Consider the following 21,132-nt stretch of genomic DNA (forward strand, 5'->3'; position numbering starts at 1 on the left):
GGCATTTTTATGCTGAGTTACCTATTTTCACATGTGTTTCAGGATTTGATGCATAGGACTTATCAAGATACAATTAGGCGGACTTGGGCCTTAGTGACAATAAAAGATGCAAGACTAGTTATTTATGTTATATTTCTTTGATTGTCAAGACATTGTAACTCTTTTAATCAATAAAACAATATTTAAATTTCCATGCGTTATGAAACAATGATTCTGTTACAACACTCCCCGACGTTTCCGCCACATTTTGTTGTTTTACGTGGTCGGGATGTGACAGAAAAGTTGGTATCAGAGCCAATGGTTATAGGGAATTAGGTTATTAGTAATACTTAGACCTAGTCTATAACCTTCCTAGGACCCTAACGCGAGTTTACTTGCGTTTAGTCATAAAACGATACCTTCTCCTATCCTTAGGAGATAACCACAACGAGAACATCAATTCCGAATCCGCTTTGAAAATTAATCATCTGTTTTTGGATGATTGATTACTAGGTTTTGAACCCTCTATTATAAGGTTTTTAAACCCTTTGAGTTTTCAAAATCTCGTCAAAGTTTTGGGTCCTAAATAGTGTGAACATGTGCAAATTGGAAGAGTGAATGCCCGTACCCTGGGTTTTCTGTCTAAGGTTAAAGTGTTCGTACAAATCCACATAATCGGACCAGTCACTCTTACCTGGGAACTCTTGGGGTGAGTGTCCACTTATAGGCGAGCATGTCTTCGCGATACACTATGAGGATCTATTTGCTTTGATTCAGCCTTTGTGTTGTTTGTTTGTTTCGTGGTTCAAACAAATGACCATCAACCATGATTTTGGTCGGTGATTGTAACACCCTATTCTTACCCAATGCCATTTCATTTGTTTTCTCTCATGTTTTCCCCTTTTAGAATGCCTCCACGACGCGAAAATCAGGTATTTATTGAAGAGCTGGCAGCTGTCATTACACAGCAAATGACTGCTGCATTCCCGAACATCATTGCTCAATGTAACCAAGCCCTCAACAACAATAATGCCCCCTGCAACTTCAAGACGTTCAACTCGGCTAAGCCATCAAAGTTTTCTGGGTCTCAAGGAGCGACTTCACTTTTGTAATGGTTCGAGAGTTTAGAGAGCACCTTTAGACATGTTCAATGTCCAAACGAGCGAAAGGTAGAATTCGCATCTAGCGTCTTTGAGAAGCGAGCTTTGACATGGTGGAATGGTGTGTTGAGAGATAGGGGTGCCGATGTGGCACTGGCTCAAACATGGCAAGAGCTTTGAGCTCTGATGATGAAGGAATTATGTCCTCATCACGAGATCAGGGCAATGGAAAGGGAGTTCGACGATCTTAAGCAAGTTAGCGGTGAGCATCGAGCCTACACGGATCGTTATGAGGAGTTAAGTTTGTTATGCCCGAATATGGTTACGCCTTTGGATAAGGTAATCGAAAAGTACATTGATGGCCTCCCTGACTCAGTACAAGACATTGTGACCGGTAGTAATCCCACTACAGTTAGACAGGCCATTGAGCTATCTGCAACCTTGACTGAATCAAAGATCAGGAAAGGTAAACTTTTCGGAAAAGGTGACAAGAAACCGGTCGAGGAATCGAAACCAATCGAGGAATCAAAGACCATGGATGAACAGACTGGATCCCCTAAGAAGTCAAAGAAGCGAAAGGCTTCTCAGAACTTCGCCATGGTTACTCACAATGATCAAGCCGTCCCCAACCAACCAGCTCAACCCCCTGCTAGGAAGCCATACAATGGAACTGCACCCTTGTGCAACCAATGTAGCCTCCATCATCATGCCAATGTAAAGTGCCGCAAATGCTAAACTTGTGGACTTATAGGCCATACAGCAAGAGTTTGCCCAGCCGCAGCTACACCAAACCAAGCTGGCAACAATCCCGCTCAAGGTCGTTTCCTACCAGGTTCTTGTTTCAACTGTGGCGAGATTGGTCATTTCCGAAGAAATTGCCCAAAGCTTGCTAATGCAAATCCAGCACAGGGATGAGCATCTAACCGACCAGAAGACAACATCATTTAGAAATAATCACATCTTATGTATTATTTTCTTTTGTTGTCAAGGTTCATGAAAAAGTTGTTATCATTGTTTATAAATAAATCTTTTATTTACATTGCAATGTATTTATGTGGTTGTTTGTATAAAGAACATATCCCCTACAATACCGACAATCAAGGAATCGTATTCCTTGAAAAGCAAACTACCCCCCCCCAAGATTTTTCTATTTTATGATATCTTGCGTTATCCACAAAATTCCTAAAGTACCCGTTTATTCTAAGGAAACGAAGTACAAGGCGCAAGTTACAACACTGGACGAATACCCAAAGTACCACTATAAATCCTTAATAGGGTACCTAAGGGTATTTCCGTAAGTCCTTAATTGTTGTATACCTTAATTTGAATGTGGTGATTCCTTGTAATAAAGTACCAAATCGAATATTTGGAAGAACTTTCTATCTTCATAGTTAGATTCTTGATAATGTTTAAAGTACCAAATGAAATCCACGGAATGGATTCCTAGTGTGCTTTAAATACATGTGCACAGATAGCAGAACAAATTAACAAAATGACAACAAACCTAAAATCAAGTTAAACAATTTTGTGGCTATGTGACTATGTGTTTATGCATTTTGTGTTTTCTTTTATGCATTTTTCTGTGTTTTTGTATACTCTGGATATTCGTTATCCAAATCCTCGAAGAATCTTCCATATCATTCGTATAAGGGATTCATAGTAGGATACCCAAAGGTACTATATAAAATACTTAATGGACTTCTACGTTGTAGTTAAGTCCCATGGATTATAAAGTACTACTCCATAAGTAGACCCCTTGAGTGGTCTAGTTAAACAGATTGATCCAAAAATCTGGTTAGGAACATAATGTGATGATATAGCTGAAAGGAATCCTTGGTGACCTAATTAAAAAGATCATCTGTCGATCTAATTAAAAGGACCCTATGGTAGTTCTAGTCACCCTCATCACAGGTTTGATTTTCTTTCCCTAAACATTACAAGATAAACTGTGCGGACTGTGCAAGGAATTACGTAATTATGGATGCATACATAATTATGGGATTCAGTGCACAGAAACCAGAGCGAGTTTTGTCATGTGTCTAGAATTAGCTCTATTCATTTCCATTTCTGAGGAAGCAACCGTTGAAAATGACTCCGTCAGCTCATTTTTCGTTTCTGAAGATTTTCCGTTGAGGAAATGAATATCCGTTTGTTTATCCTTCTCATTTCCATTTCTGATGAAGCACCCGTTTAAAAATGACTCCGTCAGTTCATTTTTCGTTTCTGAAGATTGTCCATTGAGGAAATGAATATCCGTTTGTTTATCCTTCTCATTTCCATTTCTGATGAAGCACCCGTTGAAAAATGACTCCGTCAGTTCATTTTTTGGTTTCTGAAGATTGTCCGTTGAGGAAATGAATATCTGTTTGTTTATCCTTTTCATTTCCATTTCTAATGAAGCACCCGTTAAAAATGACTCCGTTTGTTCATTTTCGTTTCTGAAGATTGTCCGTTGAGGAAACGAATATCCGTTTGATTATCCTTTTCATTTCCATTTCTAAGGAAGAAACCGTTGAAAATGACTCCGTTTGTTCATTTTCGTTTCTGAAGATTTTCCATTGAGGAAATGAATATCCATTTGATTTTCCTTTTCATTTCCATTTCTGAGGAAGCACCCATTGAAAGTGACTCCGTTTGTTCATTTTCATTTCTGAAGATTGTCCGTCGAGGAAATGAATATCCGTTTGATCATCCTTTTCATTTCCATTTCTGAGGAAGCAACCGTTGAAAAAGACTCCGTCTGTTCATTTTCTTTTCTGCAGATTGACCGTTGAGGAAATAAATCCCCGTTTGTTTATTCCTTCATTTCTGCTTCTGAAGAATACTTATTGAGGAAAATGACTCCGTTTGTTCATTTTCATTTCTGAAGAATGTCCGTTAAGGAGATGACAGGATTATGCTTTCCTTATCTTTGATGGTTATAAACACAAAGTCACAAACAGAGCCCTATGAATAAATTTCGGGATGAAATTTCCTAAAGTAGGGGAGACTGTGACACCTGGGTCACTGTGACCATCAAACAAATACCAAGCCAATGAAATATTGTATTTCATACTTGGGATCTGTATAAATATGTGTATCTTTTGCACATATCATTTCTTGTCGATTTCAAGCTTTAAATCACTTTCTGGAAGGTTATACGCGCACTAATGCGTAAATATAACCAGTTTAATTCAACGAACACTCTGGAATAGTAAAATAGGCTTAACATACCTTAAATAACCTTTACATAACTTATAAATAAGTTTTGAAGGCTTTGGTAGGGTAAAAACAAGTTAATTCGCCTACAGGGACTAAATGTGACAAACTGCGAAAGTATGCGAATTTGAACTGTAACAGACATTCCAGAACATGACCATAAGTTAAACATACCATAAATATCCTTTACATAGCTTAGAAATAGGCTTTGAGGAGTTCGGTGTGCTAAAATAAACTTTTGGGTCATTCAGGGACTAAAAGTGTCAAAAAGTGCACAAGTTTGCACTTTCGCGCATAACTTACGTTCTGAATACATCCGGACATCCAAAAATTTATGTAAACACTAAAATTTATTTTAGTGTTTGGCATAAGAAAAATCCATTCGTAGCGTTGGATCGTTTTTCGCGCTTATGCGCATTCCGTCGTAATTAAGTGAACATCGCGATCGTACGACCAAACGAACCGATATCCGACATATTTTTGAGCATGTTTCATGTCCACAATGTTTAAGCATCATTTAGGGCCTTAAATATGGCTTAACGGGCCTTAAACATGTCGGAAATGGCCTTAAACCACAACAGGGACCTAAACTGTCATTTTTGAAAGTTGTTTTCTGATCAGGACAACCAGGTGGCCCGCGTAAGCCCAGGGTGATCCTTTACGCGGCCCGCGACAGCCCTTCAGATCAGCAAAGGTCGTTTTAACTGCTGTAAACAGCCTTTCAACCCTCCAAAGGGCAATGCCTCTTGCAAATCTCTGGGGTTGGGGTCATATTATGATACCACAACATTTCGACACTTGTACGGATGAGATTCGAGCACGTAAATCGATAAACGATCCTAACGGTCTTGCATATCCTATGAATACCCCCCCCCCATTCTTGCAAAAACCCACAAATCTGGTCTAAAAGCTCTAAGTTGAGGCCATTGCTTCATACCTGAGCTCATGGATCAAGATTAGCTTTCAGGGACCCTTCGTAAGTGTTCTTTCGTTTTTTATCGCTTTTCGTGTCCTAAAGTCAAACTTTGTTTGACTTTCTACATTGACCAGTTTATGGTCAATGCGAAGTTCGTTTGAACTTCATAACGTAAGCGTGATCACGATGGTTATAGTCCCTAGTGACTATACCTACTGATTACCACGTTATCTAGGCTCAGTGACGAGTCATAGTTTCGGCCAAAATGCGCATTCTTGCGTATTTTGTAACCAAACTACTCATAGGCATCAAAACCGTTTGTTTTGATACCAAACCTATTTTCTAAACTTAGTTAAGCATGTTCTAACATGCTAAGCTCGTCACTTTTAGTTTAGTGCTTATATAGGGTCATAAGGTAAGCGATCTAAATAATCGCTTATACTTTCAAACCCGACCCATTTGGTCGATCATTAGGATCCGACCAAACACATTAGGTGACCATAGTTGTATAGGGAATATCCTTCCGAGGTTATACCTTATGGTCACATCGTTTGAGTAGTTGTATGATAGGTAGTATATATGCCTTAGGTAAATTACCAAAATACCCTTTGAACACCAAAATTCATTTTAAGCATATGTAACATAACTTTAGGTATCTAAACTGATTTGGCAACAATATTAGACATGTTAAGGCATATTTAACTTATCATAGGGCTAGTTAGGCGTCCCGAACGCGTTTTACGCAAACGACGCGTTAAAGTAGCATAAGCTACCTAAACGGGTAGTAATGGGTCGTAAGCACTTAGGTTAGGTTTCATTTTAGTATGTGGGCTTTGTTAAACCATATTACACGAGTTTCCTTTACTCGTTTGGTTTACAAACCCTCATTCTATCCATTCCTCCGATTTAGGTCCGGTATATTAACATAGTTACCTATATTAGGTGCCGTATGATATCCGTGATCTCTAGCATTGTTTGGTTGTTACACAAGGACTTCTAAGCAATCTCATGTGAGTACATAGACCCCTCTTTTACTGTTTTCCAAACTGTTTTGGGGTGAAACACATGTGCCTACTTGTTACTTTCATGCTTTCCTGTTTTCACATCATATACTTGCTATGTTCATTAGTACAGTTATAGTACATGATTTACATTACATCGTTTTGCTATGTATGTTGACTGATAGCATACTTAGTACATTGTTTTACATTACATTTCATGCTATGTATGTCCATTGTGTGCATACTTAGTACATCGTTTTACATTACATTTCATGCTATGTATGTCCATTGTGTGCATACTTAGTACATTGTTTTACATTACATTTCATGCTATGTATGTCCATCGTGTGCATACTTAGTACATTGTTTTACATTGCATTTCTGTTGCATATGCTCATCCAGCATATGAACACATTATATTACATTTTGAACCGTTGTAACCATTTGACCATGTGAACCGTCGTAACCGTTTGATTCTATGAGCTGATTTTAACTGTTGAACCATGTGAACCTTTTGTATCTGTTGACAAGATTTACATTTGACAATAGACATTGGACTATACATAAACATTTCTACAATTGTTAAACATTACATCTTGATGGTTTGGTTTGAATAAGTTATTTAAGTAACGAGGTGTGTGTAATATGATACAAGCATGGTGGATACGCCGCTGGTACTTCCTATATATAAGTGTTTGTATGGTATTACATATCATAGCGTTATTTGAATCATTTCAATTTGAGACATATAACATTTTATACAAATAACATACTTTTCACAAGACATTGTTTTACAAACAACTCATCTTATACAAACTCATTTTACTTGGTTATTTATTTAACCTTACATTTATTTATACATATCATCTGATCTTATCGTTTTTCAAATGATTTACAAGACAAAGCAAATTACAAGGTTCATGACTAAACATTTTCTCAAATATAAGTCATGAATTCTATTTTCACAAAACCTATGTATCTCACAGGCATTTTTATGCTGACGTACCTATTTTCACATGTGTTTCAGGATTTGATGCATAGGACTTATCAAGATACACTTAGGCAGACTTGGGCCTTAGTGACAATAAAAGATGCAAGACTAGTTATTTATGTTATATTTCTTTGATTGTCAAGACATTGTAACTCTTTTAATCAATAAAACAATATTTAAATTTCCATGCGTTATGACACAATGATTTTGTTACAACACTCCCCAACGTTTCCGCCACGTTTTGTTGTTTTACGTGGTCGGGGTGTGACAAACATCTTCTTCACCATTACTTTCAACAGACTTGTGAACATTCATTTTTGAAGCATAGAATTCTTTCACTCCTTTGGCCTTACCATTGACCATTTTTCCAAAAATGTGTTCCACATTTCCGTTGAAAGCCTTTTCAACATCAAACTTATTCTTTTCAGAATAAAATTGATTTGAAATTTCAACTTTCCCAACTTTCTTCTTAAAATTTTCAGCCCGTAGAGGTGGAAAATTCGCGTCATCCACCGTCGGAACTGATTTTTCAACTTTTTCATCAACACGTGGCTCCTCTGATTTTGTGGAATCAGATTCATCACCAGAACTGTTTCCTGAACCCTTAACCACCCATTTTTGGTTTTTCAGATTTTCTTTTCTTTTTTCCATATTCTTTGAACATTCACCACCCTCAAAAGTTGAATTTTCAAAGCCTGTAAATTTTCTAGTTGAAAGTTCAGTTTTCTCAGCAACTTTTTCTTTTAGTTTACCAGAGACTCCCTGTTTTGTCTGTATTTTCTTTGGACAATTCCTGGCAATATGACCTACTGTTCTACATTGAAAACAGGTTCTCGTCTCTGTCTTCTTCTGAACAACACTTTTCTTCATGTCCTCTTGATTCTTTGCAAGGAATTCTTTGTTTGTCTGCTTTCTGAATGCTTGCTCCTTTTCAGTTTCTGAAGTTTTTCCTGAAACAAACACAACTTTTGGTTTATAAACTTTTTCATTTTTATAATTTTTCGATTGATTAAAACCAACGCCTTTTTTTTTTGAAATTACCATTATGGTTTGGTTTCTTTTGAAAACTATAACCACAATTGTAACCCATTTTCTTGTTTATCCTTTGTTGTTCTCTTGAAGTGTATTGTTTAGGTTTTCCAGAAAGATTTAAATCTTTTATTTCAGAAATATTAATTTCTGTAATTTTGAAAACCTTTTTAATCATCTTGATTTTAACACTTCTTATTGGAAAAATCTCATCAGAATATAATTTGTCAGAATCTTTCAAAGTATATGCTACTTTGACCGGTTCGTCATTTAAATTAGATTTTGATAGCAAAAATTCTTTATCATAAACCCGTTTGTCCTTTTTGATTGTTGACTTTGACTTGTCGTACTCAGACTTTGACTCGGATTTGGACTCCGTTTTTGACTCCTCTATGTCATCTTTATCTAACACCTGATCGACCACACTTTTTATCAACTCGGACTCATGATCAGTGTCGGACGATGTGAACGTAACATCAATATTTTCTGGCAAATTATCTGACGACCCCGACTCCCACTGTAAATTTGTTGCCTTTTTTACTCTTTCGGAATTTGGATTTCGAGGAGAATATCCATTTTCGACCAGGGGCGGACATCTATTGTAAGCAACACTTGGTTTCTTACCAGAAATCTTCACTTCATCATCTTCATTTGTTTCGGACTTCTTTTCTTCCGAAGTCTTCTCTTCCTCAAACGTCTTCAATCTTTCCACAATTGGGTAAATCCTGTCAACAACAAAAGTAGAACATGAGTAACTTTTCAATAAATTGTTAACTCTTTCAGTTTCAATTCTTTGTGTTGCCAACTTCAATTCCAGCTCAGCACACTTCTCTGTGTAGTAGTTGACATTGTCAAGCTGTTTCATGTATGCTCCTTTGAGTGTATTCATTGCTACAGCTTGTTCACTACTTGAATCGTTGTACTTATTCATTTCTCTGTTCAAGGTATCATATGATTCTTTCAACCTTTTTATGTTGTGAAGCAACTCGTTGTTTTGCTTGATCAGAGAATCACAATTCATGCACTTCTCAGGAACTTTGACTGCCTCAGCATCTGTTTCGATTTCAATTTCTGGAACTTTTTTGACGATTATTCCTGGAACTTCTTCTTTAGTCTTTTTCTTCTTCTCAGCTTCAGCTTGTTCCCGTTCTTCTTCTACTTCATATTTCTTCCATTTCTCTTCTTCAGCTTCCCTAATTTTTCTGTATTCTGCCCAATATTCATCAGAAGCATTAGCAACAAAAGCTTTAGCGTTTAACATTTCTTTGGCCATGAATTCTTTGTCTGGGCAATAATTGTCTCAACTGAAACCTTCTGGCAATTTTTCATCTTCTTGATCTGCCAAGCATACTTTACTATCCTTTGGAATGTATTTATCCCAACTGAAATCACTATCCTTGCCTTGATTAACCAGACATGCTCTCTTTGAGTCTTCAATTTCTTTTCTACCATGTGTGGTTTGTGCCTGTTGATATTAACGTGGCTGTTGTGTAACTTGATGATAAATCGCCTTTTTATAGTAGTCGTTGTTTCCGAAAGGGTTTTGAGCTCCACTCGCTTCACGATTTGTACACTCCCTTTTGAAATGCCCCTTGCAACGAAAACAAGTAACTTTAGACTTATCAAAACCTAAAGTTGAAACATGTGCCTCGCGAAAATCATCTCTGCCTGTAATTTGTTTAAACTTTTCAGCCCGTCTCAACACACTAGCCATGCACCATTTTATATCCATTAATTCCATCTCCTCAGCATCAATTTGATCGTAATCCTCTTTCGTGAGCATTGGATTCCCGATCCTTCCTGCAACTAAACCTCCTTAGGATTCAAGCACAGTCACCAACAAAGACATGTGACTTTTAGCAACTTCCTCAGTATAATTCTGATCATTTTCAAGATTCAACGCAATGTTGCATTGAAGACCTTTGCCACTCTTTGTTGTAGAAAAAATGTGGATCAAATGTTGGAAATGAAGAAAATCCTGTTTTACTACTTGATCCCTGAGATAAATATTCAGAAGAACCTTTTGCATTAAAAGCAGTTTCAACTTTTGGAGAAAAATTTGTCTTATCACTAACACCACTTTTGAAATACAACCCGATGTCTTGTTCTCCATCATAGTTCTTCATCCTAGCAATCTTTCTTTGCTCCATCTCTTGAGCTTCAAGATGTTAAATAAACTCACCCAGTGTTAATTTTTTATATTCTTTTCTATTATTTCTCAACATCATCAGATACGTTCCCCAAATATCATGTGGTAACGCATCAGCTAGTTTCTCAATCAGCTCATCTGTATCCTTTTTGATGCCTAATTTCGACATATTTTTCACCAAATTACAATATCTTTCAATAATCTGCTTGGTGTTCTCTGATTTCAAACCACGAAATAGATCAAATTCTTTCTTCGTAAGTGACATTTTGTTCTTTAGCATATCATCACTCCCCAGAAATTCATTCCAAATCGAATATGCACTTCCATCATGTTGAAGAAGAACCAAAATATCATCTTTAATCACTTGCTGTAACAGACTAACCATCAATTTCTCATCTCTATACTTCTTTTTCTCATCAGCATTCATTTCTCTAATTGGCATTATCTGATTATTGTTCTTTGTTGGCCTTTCATATGGAACTTCAGTATGTTCCCAAGCATCCAAATGATAAGCTTCAACCCAGTTACCAAAACGTTTGGACCAACCATTATAATCATCAATATCCAAAAGCTTAGGTGGTTTTTGTGATGTCCCCATTTCATTCTCAAGCAATGTGTTAGTGCATTTAATGTCTATCGCCTTCGTCAATCCGAGCCGTAGCGAGAAACCGAAGAAATCGAGTCTTTATAGTGTTATATCTAGTTAAAAGGCAAGGTGGCAATCTTGTAATTAATGAGAAATCTCATTAAAAGCCTTGGCCTATAAATAGAGAGTTAGTGTGTGAGTGTTAGGACTTTTGCTCCATTTGGTGATTTAGTGATTCAAGTCTAGAGAGAGAAAGTATACTCTCCACGTGATTTTTGCTTGTACACGTCATCTTCATCAATAAAATCACGGTTCTAGTACGTTATTGTGTGTTCGGTCACGCACGTTCACGGATTCCGCACGTCGAACGTTCGTTACGCAATCGAACAGCGTCAAAACCGGTCCTACAAGTGGTATCAGAGCCAGTTGTGAGGTAGTTGACCAGAATCAAGGCATTTTTCAAGCACTTTGTGAGTTTCTGACAGTTCTGTCGGTCAAAATGGACTAAGAATTGGACATACTGTGTAAAAGTACCTAATAACAAACCCTTGAAAAGCTCAGACCTTAATTCAGCCTAAAAGTAATCAAAAATGGCTCGAGAGTAGGTTCCGCTTGTGTGTCACCCTAGAGGTCCCGCTTATTAGGACCTGGAATTCAGAAGTTTCGCTTGTAGTGTTCCGCTTCAAGTGCCATTGTCAAAAGTTTCGCTTGTAGTGTTCCGCTTCAAGTGCCATTTTCAGAAAGTTCCGCTTGTAGTGTTCCGCTTCAAGTGCCATATTCAGAAGGTTCCGCTTGTGGTGTTCCGCTTATTGTGACATAATAGAAGGTTTCGCTTGAAGGGGTAGTTTTGATTCCGCTTCAAACGTCTGTGCTGTGGTTTCGCTTCAAGGTTTCGCTTATCAGTCTTGAAATAGTTTCGCTTGTGAAGACATTGTGTAGTTCCGCTTGGTTGTACATCATCTGGGTTTCGCTTATTTGTTCATCTGAGTGGTTTCGCTTGTACGTACACTTGGTGTTTGGTTTCGCTTATTTGTCCTGTGTTAGTGAAAAATCTGTGTTAGTCCGTTTTATACGCGATCAAGTATTGAAAACTTATTCATTGTTCGAGATTTGTTACTAAAAATGGATAGTCAAGATTTCTATAACATGTTTGCGGGAAGTGGTGCGGCTATTCAAAGTCCAGCTAGTATCATGCAGAATGTCAACTTAGAAAATGAATTGGGAACAATGCAGAAGCCACCCAAACTGATGAGCTTAGATGAATATTCTGGATGGTCCGGAAGGTTTAAAAACTGGGTTCAGGCCAACCATTTCGAGTGTTGGATGAAGATCGAAAAGAAATTCGTACCTCCAGTTGATGGGCTCAGGATGGTTAAACATATTGGAAGTTTTACAGATACTGAACATACAGATTTTAAAGCTGAAAAGAAAATGGTGAGCATCTTGCAGCAAGCCATTAAAGAAGACATCCTTGTATTGTTACAACATGACGAAAGTTCTTAGTCAATCTGGCAAGCGCTAGAACTGAAGTTTAAAGGAAGTGCTTCTATGATCAAGAGCAAAAAGGCTCTTATCAAGAAAGAGTTCGATATTTTTACTGGGATCAAAGGAGAGTCAACGAAACAGTTAATCGAAAGATATTGTCACCTTGTAGTTGAAATGAAAAGATTAGAAATTGAAAAAACAAATGAAGAATGGATTGACAAACTTTGTGATGCACTTCCATATGACGAGTGGGGAACTTATCTTATGATGTTGAAAAACAGTTCTGATTTTGTGAATTACAATCTGAGTGCATTTATTAGAAAGATCGAAGCTCACGAGCTTGAGTTGTTGAAGATAAAGAAGATGAATTCTGCTAGCATGCAACAAGACATATCTTTAAACTACAAAGGCAGTCCTTCAGTTGCAAATCTTCAAAGTCCAAAGATACATACAGGATTCAGTGCTGATAACACTTCAAATGCTGCATCAAGTTCTCATCAATCAGGCAGTTCTACACCTTTCGCAAGTTTTGAACCGAATGTCAAAGTTCAGGAACAGTCTTCGCCTCAAAGCTCTACCGGATCTAATCATCAGGCGTCTGTTTCTGGAGTACAGTGTAATATCGCAGTGAACATCAAAAATGGAAACGAGATAACAGAAACTGCTGCGAAGCAACATATTGCACTACTCGCTTCCGTTCTCGAGGCATATGAAGGTCTAGTTACAGGGAAAATTGGAAATCCGGACATGACAAAGGAGGACTATGACCAAATAGACCCCGAGGAGTTTGAACTGATTGACATTAAATGGGGTATGGCAAGTCTAGTTCGTCGTGCTCAAAGGTTCATGGAAATCACGGGAAGAAACAGTTTATCGGGTCCGGATAAGAAGTTGGGATTTGATAAGTCGAAAGTAACGTGTTTCAAGTGTAAAGAACGAGGTCACTTTAAACGTGAATGCCCAAACCGTGAAGTCAACAATCACCAAAACCCGTTCACCAATGATTACTATCGACAGGCAATCTACCATCGACTGAACCAACAACAAACTGTTCAAAGGCCACAGATAGAAAACACACCTGAAAAGGCATTGATTGTGAATCAAGATGATGAACAGGTAGTTGCAGGTTTTAGCTGGGATAAATATATCCTTGGTAGAGATGATCTGGCCATGATGGCAGAGGTGGTTGAGATTTCTGAGGTAGTTTCTGAACCGAAGGTTGTTTCTGAAGTTGTTTCTGAAATTGTAGAGGAGGTTCCTACGGAAAGTGTTATAGATGTTGAGGAGATAGCAGCTGAAGCTTACTACTATCAATCACAACAGGAGGAGTTAGTTTATACTATGAAATCAGTTATGCCTCCTAATGTGTTTGATTCTTTTGCAGGTTATTTCGAGGAACCAAGAACCGGATCTTGTCCTAGATTTGAGGAGAAGAAAGAAGCCGTCGAAGAAGTGATTGATGTGTCTAAAGAGATGACCGGAGAAGTTCTGAAAGACATTGCAGACAAAGCTCTAATGGGAAAGCTTAAAAAGGTAGATTCAGAACCCAAGGAGTCACAGTCTGTCGATAAGGTGTCGGTTAACAAAGAGGAAACTGGAGTTCAGGAGGTCGAATCTGTCAAACAGTCTGTGTCTGAGTCAAAGCATGTCGGTAAAACTGATTGTGATGAAAAGGTTGTTGAAAAAGATGTTACAATCTCCGAAACGCCATGCCAACGTTGTTTACAACCGTGCGTGGAGTGTCTTGAAAAAGACACTAAGTATCGGGAATTGAAACATCATACAGATATGATTAAGTTTGATCTTGAACAATTAAAAGAAGCTTATGATACCTTAGCCAGATCAATTAAGATGATTCAAAAAGAAAGCGTCGAAAATGATAAAGCTACTAAATTGGCACAAGCTACATTGTTTGATAAACAAAGAGAAGTCAATTATCATCTTGATACAAGTGCGTCACTAAGAAAAGAACTTAAATTGGCCAAGATAGAGAATGACAGGATTGATAAAAAGTTAATAAGCTATGTGGCTTCGTCTTATGTTTTGGAACAAATCGTCCCTCAACAGCCACATGCTACACCTGTTTTCAAAAGCGTTCCACCCCCAATGTGGAATCACTACACTCAGAAATATCCAGATGGGGTGGAAGCTGCTTTAAATCTTAAGCTGAAAACGATTGAGAGTGATTTACCTGATAGCATTGATATCACTTTCACTGCATCTGACACTGATAACGAATCTCAGGTTATCAAAAATGTTACCGATCAGGTGTTGGATGATGAAAGTGAGAAATATGAGAAGGATCATTCTAAGAAGGCTGTCAGTGATTCTGAAGACGAAGGAAATTTTTTAGATCGATATGTACCGAAATCGGAAAAAAGTATGAATGATGATCCGATCATGGTGGTATACACTATGGTTGGAACTGACAAACTTTATTCCGACGTCGAGTACCCGCTTCAGAATGTCAAGATCGAAAATGTCGAGAAAGTTTATAAACTGGTTGAATTGAACGTTAACGAAATCAATAACAAAGATTTCTTTTCGAAACTGATAAAATCTTTTGGTACTTCACATCCCACTAGTTCGGAAAAGAAAGATGGGGTTGGTAAAGGTCAAAACAAGAAAAATCAGCTTAAAAATAAAGGTACTGGGTTTGAAAAAGAAAACAGCTAAACAAGTGTTTAAGCGAAAAGAAAAGATAAATGATGTTTTTGTTGCTGGTCCTAGTACTGAGGTTGAAAAGGAATATATTTTTAGTCAAAAAGATGTGGACGATTTCAATGCAGCACAGAAGCTTAAAGAAGAAACTGTCAATTCTACTTTTGTCGAGTATGATAAAAGAGTGTGCTATCGCTGCAATGAAATTGGACATATGGCAAAACAATGTCAAAAAGTGTTTAAGAAACATGTTGTTGAGAAACCAGTTCAAAACCAAATGGTTGAGAAATCAAAGGTTGAAAAACCAAATGTTCAAAAACAAAATGTTCAAAAACAAATGGTTCAAAAATCTCGACCTAAATCACCAGTTGTTTCAAAAGGTAAAAAGGAAATGATTTCTCTGATCCGTATTCTGAAAAGAGGTGAATCATTGAAGTCGGAGGATAAGCCAAAATCGATTTTCAGGATTGGCGAATCCTCTAAGACTAGCAAGACTTCAAAATTTTACCCCAAGATGAAAATTTTTGAAAATCAGTCGTGGATCGTGAAATCGAAACCGTAAGTTGAGATCAAGAAAATGGAGAACGTTTTGAAAAATGATTTAAATCTTTTTAAAGATAATGTGGTTGATTTTGAAAAAGAAGTAGATAAGTTTCTTGATAAATTTCCTCCAATTACTGACAAAGTTAAAACAATTGTGAGAGAAAAGGTTCAAAATGTCACATTTGATTTTCCTAAAACAAATGAAAAGTGTGATGTACTGTTCGGGACTGTGTCGGAAGTAAAGAAATCATGGGCTTTATTGTTTGAGTAATTTGTTTTTTGTTGGTTGCATGGGCTGCCCAAGTCAATTCTATCAAGATGGATTATGGACAGTGGAGCATCACGACATATGACTGGGACTTTAGCTCTTCTTTATGATGTTAAGTCAATCAATGGAAGCTATGTTGGGTTCGCAGGGAATCAAGGAGGAAGAATTGTCGGTCAAGGAACGCTTACAAACGGAGTGATCTCATTTGACAAAGTGAATTATATCGTAGAGTTAACGAACAACTTACTGAGTATATCACAGATTTGTGATAAAGATTTTAGTGTGCATTTTACTAAATCTGAATGTTTAGTGTTGAAACCAGGGTTTAAAATCCCTGATGAGTTGGTGTTGTTGCGCGCTCCGCGGGTAAATGATCTTTATATTTTGGACATGAGTGCTGCAACGCCAACAACTCATCAAAAACAGTGTTTTGTCACCAAGTCTTAAGCTACTGAAAAGGAGTCAGTAATGTGGCACCGGAAAATGGGTCACATTCACGTGCGAAAAATGAATTTTTTGGTGCATAACGATTTAGTTGATGGTGTTAATGTAAAAAACTTTCATTTGACTGATGATTGTGTTGCTTGTAAAAAGGGGAAGCAGACTCGAAAGTCACATCCACCAAAGATGCTCAATTCTATCAGATTACCTCTTGAGAGATTGCACATGGATCTCTTCGGGCCTGTGAACGTCAAGAGCATTAGCGGGGATTTATATTGTTTGGTGGTGACAGACGACTATACGAGGTTTTCATGGGTTGTATGCTTAGAACGAAAAGATCAAACATTCGAGTCAGTGATGATGCTTTTTAAGAAAATGGAAACGGTGTACAAACTGCCAGTCTGGAAGATTAGGAGCGACAACGGAACGGAATTCAAGAACAATAAGATGTACGAGTTCTGCAACGAGAAGGGAATTCTTCATGAATTCAGTGCGCCATACACACCACAGCAAAACGGCGTAGCTGAAGGAAAGAATCGAACCCTGATCGAGACAGCCCATACGATGTTAGCAGATTCCAAGCTACCAATCTACTACTGGAGTGAAGCAGTTTCAGCACCCTGTTTGTAACATTTGTGCTTGTAATCATTGTGAACAGTTCAATTATCAATAAAATAATGTTATTTGATCCCAATGTTTGTTTGGTTGTCTTTTTCATTTTTCATGTTTTGACTTTTGTTCAAATTCAAAGTCTACATCGCTTTCTGGAGCATTATACGCAAACTGGTGCGTAAACGTACTCAGTTTAATGCGACAAATACTCCGGAACATCAACATACACTCAACGTACCTTAAATAACCTTTACATGGCTTAGAAATAGGCTTTGAGGGGTTTGGTATGCTAAAATAAACTTCTGGGTCATTCAGGGACTAAAAGTGTTAAAAAGTGCACAAGTTTGCACTTTTGCGCATAACTTACCTTCTGAATACATCCGGACATCCAAAAATTTATGTAAGCATCCTTATATTATGCCTTAGTGCTTGGCATAAGAAAAATCCATTCGTCGCGTCATTTGGATCGTCTTTCGCGCTTATGCGCATTCCGTCGTAATTAAGCGAACATCGCGATCGTACGGCCAAACGAGCCAACATCCGGAACATTTCTGGGCATGTTTCATGTCCACAATGTTTAGGCATCATTTTAGGGCCTTAAAGATGGCTTTACAGGTCTTAAAAGGGATGGAAATAGCTTAAAAACGTAACAGGGGCCAAATATGTAAATTCTGCAAGTGGTGCAGATCAGACGGGGCCAGGCGACCCGCGTAAGACCTGCACTCCCTTTCACGTGGGCCGCGTAAGGATGTCTGACAGAAAGATTTTGCATTTAATGCAAAATCTGGCCTTTCGTTCGATCAAGGGGCGATGCCTTTTCACCCAATGAAGGGCCAAGAGCCAAGTTCAGTGAATTTAACCCCTGGACACATGTACGCACGAGATCAAGGCACGATATTCGATAAAACGATCCTAACGGTTCCACTTTTCCTATAAATACCCCCCCCCCCTTTTGTGTAAAAATCACAACAATCTGATCTTGAAGCTCTAAGTTGAAACCATTGTTTCATACCTGAGCTATTTGATCTAGATTAGCACTCGGGGACCCTCCGTAAGTCTTCTTTCGCTCTTTTATTCGCTTTTCGAGTCCGAAAGTCAACGTTTTGTTGACTTTCTGCATTGACCAGCTTTTGGTCGATGTGAAGTTCATGGAACTTCATAACGTGAGCGTGATCACGATGGTTATGGTCCGTAGTAACCATACCTACTGATCACCACGTTATCTAGGCTCAGTGACGAGTCGTAGTTTCGGCCAAAATGTGCATTCTTGCATATTTTGTAACCAAACTACTCGTGAGCATCAAAGCCGTTTGTTTTGATGTCAAACCTGTTTTCAAACTTAGTTAAGCATGTTCTAACATGCTTAGCTCGTCACGTTTAGTATAGTGCTTATATAGGGTCGTAAGGTAAGCAATCTAAACCATCGCTTATACTTTCGAACCCGACCCATTTGGTCGATCTTTAGGATCCGACCAAACATATTAGGTGACCATAGCTATAACCTTCCGAGGTTATACCTTGTGGTCGCAATGTTAGGCGTTCCAGACGCGTTCTACGCGAACGACGCGTAAGGTAGCATAAGCTACCTAAACGGGTCGTGATGGACCGTAAGCACTTAGGTTAAGTTTCATTTTAGTATGTAGGCTTTGTTAAACCATACTACACGAGTCTCCATACTCGTTTGGTTTACGAACCCGCGTACTATCCGATCCTTCCGATTTGGTCCGGTATATTAACATAGCTACCTATTAGGTGTCGTTTGATATCCCGTGATCTTTAGCATTATCTGGTTATTATACAAGAACTCCAAAGCAATCTCAGGTGAGTACATTGAACCCCATCTTTTACATGTTTTCGAGGAGTCAATGTGAGTACATTGAACCCTTCTTTTACTGTTTTCCAAACTGTTTTGGGGTGAAACACATGTGCCTATCTGTTACTTTCATGCTTCCTGTTTTTACATCATATACTTGCTATGTTCAATAGTACATATATAGTACATGATTTCATTGTGTTTATGCTATGTATGTCCATCGTGTGCATACTTAGCACAACACTTTACATTACATTTCATGCTATGTATGCCCATTGTGTGCGTACTTAGTACATCGCTTTACATTTTATGCTATGTATGCCCATTGTGTGCGTACTTAGTACATCGCTTTACATTTCATGCTATGTATGCCCATTGTGTGCGTACTTAGTACATTGATTTACATTACATTTTCTGTTGCATATGTTTACTCAGCATATGGACACATTGATTTACATGAACATTTCTGCTGCATATGTTTACTCAGCATATTGGCACATGCCTTCATTTTGTTATGACATTTGGTTTGTTTAACATGGGACAATACATTCATTAACATTAGGTACGCCGTTCGTTAGTAGGTAGTGGTACCATAGGAATTGACAACTCCCATTCCTGAAGTCCTGGGTTTGATAGGACTAGAAGGAATGACCGAATTCGATATACATAACTTAGATAAACCTTTAATTTGTTTAAGGGTTTATCGCCGCAGTCTCAAGGCTTGGATGTATGCATAGTTTACAATACCGCATAAATGTTAATACCAATAGAGCATGCATTTTCCGCAGAACATAACGTTGATTTAAACCACGTTTTACTTCAACGACTTGTTTTGTGCATATGGTTTAAGTTGATACATTTCGCTTACCATACATGATACATCTTGGGATGCACATTACATGATTTACATTGAACATAAACACGTCGACATTGACATACCCATTTGGTGGTTTACATTTGAACATAAACATTTGACATGGTTTACAATAACACTTGACATTTGGTTTACACATGAACAATTTACATGGTGGATTGGTTTGGGTAAATGATTTAAGTAACGTGGCGTATGTAATATGATACAAACATGGTGGATACGCCGCTGGTACTTCCTATATATAAATGTTTGTATAATATTACATATCGTGGCGTTATCTAAGTCATTTCAGTTTAGACACATTACATTTTACATAAATAACATATTCTTCACAAGACATTATTTTCACAAACAACTTATCTTATTCAACTCATTTTACTTGGTTATTCGTTTAACCTTGCACTTATCTATACATATCGTTTGATGTTATCGTTTTTTTTCAAATGGTTTACAAAGCAAAACAAATTACAAGGTTCGTGACTGACTGTTATTAAATATTTCTTTAAGCTCAAGTCATGAATCCCATTTTCACAAAAACTATGCATCTCACAGGCATTTTTATGCTGACGTACCTACTTTCACATGTGGTTTCAGGAGTTATTCCATAGGACGATGATCATGATTCTAGGGCGGACCTGTGCCTTAGAGCCTAAAAATGAAGTTTGAACTAGCTTAATTATGTTTTGATTTCCGTACTCTCTTTCCAAGACAATGTAACACCTTTGTTTATAAATAAAATACAACTTGTATGCCATGGTTATGAAACAATTTAATTCTGTCCTCAACACTCCCCGGCGTTTCCGCCGCGGTTGCATGTTATACGCGGCCGGGGTGTGACAGAAGAGTTGGTATCAGAGCCAATGGTTATAGGGAATTAGGTTATTAGTAATGCTTTGACCTAGACTATAACTTTCTAGGACCCTAACACAAGTTATCTTGTGTTTAGAGTTTAAAACATGCACATCACCTATCCTTAGGTGATAACCACAACGGGAACTTCGGTTCCGAATCCGCTTTGAAAATTAATCATCTGTTCTAGGATGATTAATTACTAGGTTTTGAACCCTCTGTTATAAGGTTTTGAACCCTCTGTTATATGTTTTTGAACCCCTTTGGATTTTCAAAAATCCCGTCAAAGTGTTGGGTTAATAGTGTGAACACGTGCGAACTGGAAGGGTGAATGCCTGTACCCTGAGTTTTCTGTCTAAGGCTAGAGTGTTCGTACAAATCCACATAATCGGACCAGTCACTCTTACCTGGGAACTCTTGGGGTGAGTGTTCACTTATAGGCGAGCATGTCTTCGCGATACACTAATTCTGACCCATTTACTTTGACCAGACACTTCATATCGCTTGTTTGCATTGCGATGCATAACCACCATCTTTGCTTTTGTTGATTTTGCTTCATCTCATTCTCTTCATCCAAACATCTCACTCGTTTCATTTCATGTTTTTCTCTTCTAGAATGCCTCCTCGACGCGACAAC

The sequence above is a fragment of the Helianthus annuus genome, chromosome 5 (assembly GCF_002127325.2).
Source record: "Helianthus annuus cultivar XRQ/B chromosome 5, HanXRQr2.0-SUNRISE, whole genome shotgun sequence".
In the NCBI taxonomy this organism is placed as follows: Eukaryota; Viridiplantae; Streptophyta; class Magnoliopsida; order Asterales; family Asteraceae; genus Helianthus; species Helianthus annuus.